This window comes from Triticum urartu, chromosome 1, assembly GCF_003073215.2.
Source record: "Triticum urartu cultivar G1812 chromosome 1, Tu2.1, whole genome shotgun sequence".
NCBI lineage: Eukaryota > Viridiplantae > Streptophyta > Magnoliopsida > Poales > Poaceae > Triticum > Triticum urartu.
Window position 1 is genome coordinate 137624582 of NC_053022.1, and position 7349 is coordinate 137631930.

The window sequence follows — 7349 nt, forward strand, 5'->3', positions numbered from 1 at the left end:
CACGGACTTGTGGCTTCTCGAGGCATGGGGTATTAACCGTGCGGATGCAAAAAGAGTGCAGTGGCAGACGCATGTGTTAGGATGCTTGGTTACAAAGGCACGGTTGTGAAATCTCAAGAGCCACGCATGTCACGTTGCGCATGTGGGTGCATGTACGTGTAGGCACAGAAATGCAGGCACCACACGTACGTATGTGCACTCTCTGGATGCACAAAAGTGTGGCGGGAGAGGCATGGGTCCGAGTACTCGGTTAGAGAACCACAGTTGTGAAGTCACGTGGGTGTGGCACTACGGGGCACGTAAGAGTCTCGGGAAGTGTCAGGTTGTGCATATATGTGTACTCTCTGTATGTACAAAAAGTGTGGCGGTAGAGGCATGGGTCCGACTACTCGTTTAGAGAACCACAGTTGTGAAGTCACGTGGGTGTGGCATTACGGGGTATGTAAGAGTCTCGGCAAGTGTCACGTGAGGCACGTGGGTGCAGGGACGTGAGGCACAGAAATGAAGGCACCACGTTTGTGAAGTCACGTGGTAGTGCTGAAGTGGAGCCTCTCTACAGGCATGTGGATGCGGACACAAGAGGCACGGAAGTGCAAGTTCTACAGGCATGTAGACGTAGGCTCAGGAGGCAAGTGTCGCATGAGGCACGTGGATGTAAGCATCGGAGTCACGGAAATGAAGCCTACACAGGCACGGCCATGCTGCTTCTCGAGGAATGGGTATCAACCCTGTGGATGTACAAGAGTGCGTTGGGAGAGGCATGTGTTAGAATTCTTGGTTAAAGAGGCACGGTTGTGAAGTCTCAGGAGCGACGTGGGCGTGGCAGTGGGACCATGTAAGAGTCATGGCGCATGTTACGTTAGGCACGTGAGGCACGTGGGTTCAGGCACGGAAGGTAGAAAAGGTGAATCCACAACAGGCACGTATGTGTGTTTTCTCAAGTCACCGGTGTGCACTCTCTGTATGCACAAAAAGACTGGCGACAGAGGCATGGGTCCGCGACTACTCGGTTAGAGAACCACGGTTGTGAAGTCACGTGGGTGTGGCACTACGGGGTATGTAAGAGTCTCGGCAAGTCTCACGTGAGGCACGTGTGTGCAGGGACATAAGGCACAGAAATGAAGGCACCACGTTTGTGAAGTCACGTGGTAGTGCTGAAGTGGAGCCTCTCTACAGGCATGTGGATGCAGGCACATGAGCCACGGAAGTGAAGGTTCTACAAGCACGTAGACGCAGGCACAGGAGGCATTGAATTGTGGGTTCTACAGGCAGTTAGAGAACCATGGGACAGGAAAGTGTCGCGTGAGGCACGTGGATGTAAGCATCAGAGTCACGGAAATGAAGCCAACACAGGCACGGCCATGCTGCTTCTCGAGGCACAGGTATCAACCCTGTGGATGTACAAGAGTGCGTTGGGAGAGGCATGTGTTAGAATTCTTGGTTAAAGAGGCACGGTTGTAAAGTCTCAGGAGCGACGCGGGCGTGGCAGTGGGACCATGTAAGAGTCACGGCGCATGTTACGTTTGGCACGTGAGGCACGTGGGTTCAGGCACGGAAGGCAGAAAAGATGAATCCACAACAGGCACGTACGTGTGTTTTCTCAAGTCACTGGTGTGCACTCTCTGTATGCACAAAAAGTCTGGCAGCAGAGGCATGGGTCCGACTACTTGGTTAGAGAACCACGACTGTGAAGTCATGTGGGTGTGGCACTACAGTGTATGTAAGAGTCTCGACAAGTGTCACGTGAGGCACGTGGGTGCATGGACGGAAGGCACAGAAATGAAGGCACCACGTTTGTGAAGTCACGTGGTAGTGCTGAAGTGGAGCCTCTCTACAAGCATGTGGATCCGATCAATAGGACCCCCGTTTCAACCGTAGGAGGTCCGTTTCCTCCATTTTGCGGTACACCAGACCCCTCCCAATGAACAGGATCCCATTTCGAGCGTGGCCGGTCGAACACAAGGTCGTTTCCTCCGTTCTGCGGTACGCCAGGCCTCGTTTCCATCGTTTGTTCCATCCAAGCCCCCCGATGAACACGACGATGCATTCTGTTTCGACCCAGCCGGTTGGCTCCCCATGAACACGATGACGACAATGTTTCTTCGTTCCGACCCAGCCATGTACACGAGCCCTGGCCGTACGTACGTGTGAGTAGGCATTCGAGACCCCGCCCGTATGTACGTACGTGGCCGTACTTACTTTCTTGCACCCTGGCCGTTGTACGTACGTGTACATGCTACGTGCGCCCTCTACTACGACACGTGCGCGCCTCTACATCGACCAGTATGTACAGACACGTTCGCTACCAGAATGACAACGCTACGTATGCTTCGACCAGGTGGGTCCCAACTGTCAGGCACTTCCTTGCGTGCGAAGATGTAGCTGGTGGGTCCCAGCAGTCAGGGGGCGAACCGTTTTTTTTGCTCGGACGCACTTCCTTGCGTGCGAAGATGTAGCTGGTGGGTCGAATCGTTTTTTTTCCCCGGACGCACTTCCTTGCGTGTGAAGATGTAGCTGGTGGGTCCCAGCAGTCAAGGGGTGAATCGTTTTTTTGCCCGGACGCACTTCCTTGCGTGCGAAGATGTAGCTGGTGGGTCCCAGCAGTCAGTGGGAAACGTTTTTTTTCGCGAAATATGGTGGCCTGTCCGGTGGGTCCCCGCTGTCAGGTGGAGGAATAATTATTTTGCGCGTAATAAGGAGGCACTTCCTTGCTGCGGCCGTGGACCCAGCTGTCAGCCTCTCCACGTATAGTACTCTTCTGATGGAAGTCGTTCCTTGACCACGCCGCACCGAGAGCACCAGGGCGGTGGAAGACGGCGAGGCCTAGGAAGGGGACGACGTGGAGTTGAGGAAGACGCGGCAGTGGAAGCCGGTGCGGAGAGGAGTACGAGGGTTCACTGGTTCGGCTATGGTGTGAGGATGTCGTCGCCGCAGGGCCTGGCCAGCAGTGGGAATAGTAGGGGGCAGTGAGGTCTCCGCGGCAGCACAGCCGGCCACGGGAGGCGGGAGCATGCGGCACGCCCGGTGCTGCTTTGGGCGGCTGGAGCAAGAAGACCAGAGGTTGAGGAAGCACTACGGCTGTTGGATGGACATCATACGGTCACTAGAGCTAGAATCGTTCATATTGACTAATTTCACAAACCACTCCGTCCCCGTCAACTTAGTAGGCCCACAAGTCAGCCACCCACCAAGGTGGGTCCCAACTAGCAAGGGGAGTATTCATTTTTTTTGTGTGTAATAAGGAGGCACTTCCGGTGGGTCCGAGCTGACAGCGGGGTGAACGTTTTTTTCATGAAATACGGTGACTCGTCCAGTGGGTCCCAGCAGTCAGGGGGGAAACGTTTTTTTTTTGCAAAATACGGTGGCCCGTCCGGTGGGTCCCTGTTGTTAGGTGGAGGAATCATTATTTTTCACGTAATAAGGAGGCACTTCTTTGCTGCAGCTGTGGACCCAGCTGTCAGCCTCTCCACGTACAGTACACTTCCGATGGAAGTCGTTCCTTGACCATGTTGACCATGCCGCGTTCCGTTGCATGCATGCGTCCATGGGCATGGTGTGTCCCCACTGTCAGCCTCTCACGTACAGTCATGTTCCAATGACTCTCGGTTGTTGACCACATCGTGCCGGGCGCACCAAAGGCCGGTCGACGACAGCGAGGCCCTAGAATAGAATGACCCGGAGATGGGGAAGACGGGGCAGTGGAGTCGCAAATGGAGAGGAGTGGGAAACTTGAATGGTTCGGGTGCGCGGCAGCACAGCCGCGGTGCTGCCCACGGGAGACAGGAGCAAGAACAGAGGTTGAAGAAGGAGCACGGCTGTTGGATTAACATCCAACGGTCCAGCTGCTAGAATCATTTGTTGATTAAGTTGACAAAGCCCTGCATACATGTCCGCTTAGTAGGCCCACAAGTCAGCCACCAAATCTATCGGGTCCCAACTGTCAACGGGGGGAATATTTTTTTCGCATAACAAGGAGGCACTTCCTTTCATGTGAAGATACAGCCGGTGGGTCCCAGCTGTCAGGTGGAGGAAACATTTTTTCAGCTTAATAAGGAGGAACTTTCCTTGCGTGCGACCATGGACCTCGTGGGTCCCAACCGTCAGGCTCTCCACGTACAGTCCTGTTCTGATGACTCTCATTTGTTGACCATGCTGCACCGAGTGCAGCGAGGCGGTGGACGACGGCGAGGCCCCGTATGGGAACGACTTGGAGATGGGAAGACACGGTAGTGGAGTCATAGATTGAGTGGAGGAGAAGGGTTATAACTGGTTCTGGTGTGACGTGGGGCTGCAGTCGGTGGAGAATAATAGTAGGTGTGGAGGGGTGGAGGGATAGCCTGGCCGGCGGTGGGGTAGCGCTTCGCAGCGATGCATGCTAAGCAGAGCCGCTAGCCGCCAGAGGCCGGACCAGGCAGTGCCAGCAACGCTGGAGGAAGACGACGAGAGATTGAAGGTGCATGCTGACCAAGTTGACAACGCCCTGCGTAGGCTTCGACCTATTGGCCCACATGTCAGCCTACAAAAATGTGGCATATATCTAACCCATGTTTTCTAGAATGTACAGTCCATTTGCTGGGTTGGGTGAACAAATAATTTCGCATCAATGCGGCCCATTTATATTATCTAAGAAATCCCAACCCATTTGCACTTGCTTCAAATACACGAATTAGCTGGGCTCGTTATATATATAATGTTATGTTAGAAGGAGCAATTAATATCAAAAATAAACCGGAGAGGCACATTTTTTATATACATAATTAACAAATTAGTGAGTTATTGCTCAAAATAAAAATGAGCGCGTTATTATTACATTGGTCCTTAAAATCTTCGCAAGCTTTTGTACGCAATCACAAGGATTTTCCTTGCCTGTGAGTCAAAAACAACCAGGATTTTCCTTGCCAACTTCTGTTAAACATTTACTTTTATAAGTTAATAACACATGGGATGTTTTCATAATGTATATATAAGTCTCTATAAAATATACGATAATAGTAATAATATAAATATATATAATGTGGTTAAAAAATAAATTGGGTTGCCGATCTTTAAGAAAAAGCCCATAGGCCGGTATGGACCTCAAAAAATAAGTTGAAACCACTGTCACCCGTATGTCGTGGGTTACACATGTTAAAATACAAAACCTAGGCCTAGCTGATACTTGTTCGCCCTCTGGAAAAAAATGATACCAGATCCCCGAGCGAACTGGATTATAGAGGGGGCCGGTGGCACGACTGAAGAAGCACATCAGGAGAGATTTTTTTTCTTCAGTGGATGGCTCTCGATGGCGTTTTTTACTTGCCTCTGTACCATACAACTTGTATTTTTAGCCTCCCAGTCCGTCGTGGAGTAGTAGCCCATTTGCTGGGCGGGCCAACCTACAGAAACTAGCACTCGATTTTTCATCAAGCCCCCAAAACAACGCAGTACTATGTTTGTTTTGAGGCCGAAAACATTACGACGGGGGTTGAGCGGGGGAGGGGGCAAGACAGAGCAAAAAGATTAAAAAGAGCTGATGCGTCGTTGCTACCCTAACAAAGCAGGTGCAATTCTTCTCGGGAAGAAGCTGTACCGTTGACACCCACACGTCACATACCCCATAGTAGGCATACTAACAAGTTCACACACAAGCACAACAGAAAAGGTAAACATTCATATCAAACTCAGGTTCACAGAACACGTTCCTATTCATAGCCAACATCCACTATCCACAACTCAAAAGATTCATATATACACAAGTTCAGCATGTCTATGGATCCAAATGATTGATAGATCACACAACAATATCCATAGATAATTCACAAAAAGATTCATATATACACATGTTCAGTATGTTTATACATCCAAATGATTGAGATCACAGCCAATATGATCCATGGACGAACTTTAATTACCTAGGGTACAGACTGGTAAATGGTGTTCAGTCGGAGGTACTTCTTGCTAAAATTAATGCTTGTACGAGTAAACTTTCGAGTACATAAGAGGCAGCACAGACAATCTGAACTTTGCTTGTAGGTTTATCCTCAAATAGTGGCCACGTGTCGAGGGAGGTTTGAGCAACCTGGCCACTACTTTCATCCAACTAGTTTACTGGCTCATCTTGGTCCTGTAGCTCGCCAAAATTCTACATTGCAGACTAGTAAATGGTGTTCAGTCGGAGGTACTTCTTGCTAAAATTAATGCTTCTACGAGTAAACTTTCGAGTACATAAGAGGCAGCACAGACAATCTGAACTTTGCTTGTAGGTTTATCCTCAAATAGTGGCCTCGTGCTAAGGGAGGTTTGAGCAACTTGGCCACTACTTTCATCCAACTAGTTTACTGGCTCATCTTGGTCCTGTATCTCGCCAAAATTCTACATTGCAGACGAGAAAGGAGGCGGTTGAGAAAATGAACCACCCAAATTTTTTGTGTAGTTCAACTGAAATGGAGCATCCCTGGCGTGCAGACTGATTAAGTGCGAGATGAATATACGCGTCAACCAACTTGTCTGGAATCTTTAGACTCCATGTCATACGGTTCGCTACCATATGTGCAGATAACCAAAAGGCACAAGTTGGGACCAAAGACTAAACTGCGTTTTTCTGGGCTATGCGCCAAGCAATATTTTGGGCATTCACTCTCCTAATACTTGGAGTTTGGCAATTGGTTGACACCGGTTGATACTCGAATGAATATAGGCACTTCTTGTCAACATCGATGCTTGTCTGAGTGAACTTTGGAGTACATAGCAGCAGCATAAGTACCTGTCCATCTAATCTTTTTGTGTAGTTCTACTGAAATCACCAGATGTAATGATTTGCCTGCGAGTTCAGGCTCCAAGTTACTCCTTTATGAAATCGGCAAACAGTAGCACAATACCAAATTACCAATACATATGACAAGCACAATAATCAGGATAAAGACCAGTACCAATTTGTGTGAGGTAGCATATCAATTACTATTTCCTTTGACTGGAAGCCTAGATAAGACAAGCGACTGACAGCAAAGGAAGAATGCAAGCCGAGATTAGCGACTAACAGGAAAGCAAGTAAGCTGTCGAGGCAATGAAGCACCCAAAGTTTTTGTGCAGTTTCACCAAAATCGAGCATCCATGTTGGCACATATATTGAGAGAGTGAGATTACTATAATAGTGGGACTAGTTGATGAAACATACACTAACAAATAGAAGCACCCTCATTATCTTAATGTGTAAAGTTAGCATTCCCTCCCTCCTCCACCAGATGATTCACCTCATAGACAAACATACACACGTACATGATTCAGCATAGGGTGCTACTAAAGATTTGTTTAACTCCGACAGGAAAATTAGGCAGCAATAAAGTAGTGGTACTTAAGCACTCCTAATTAAT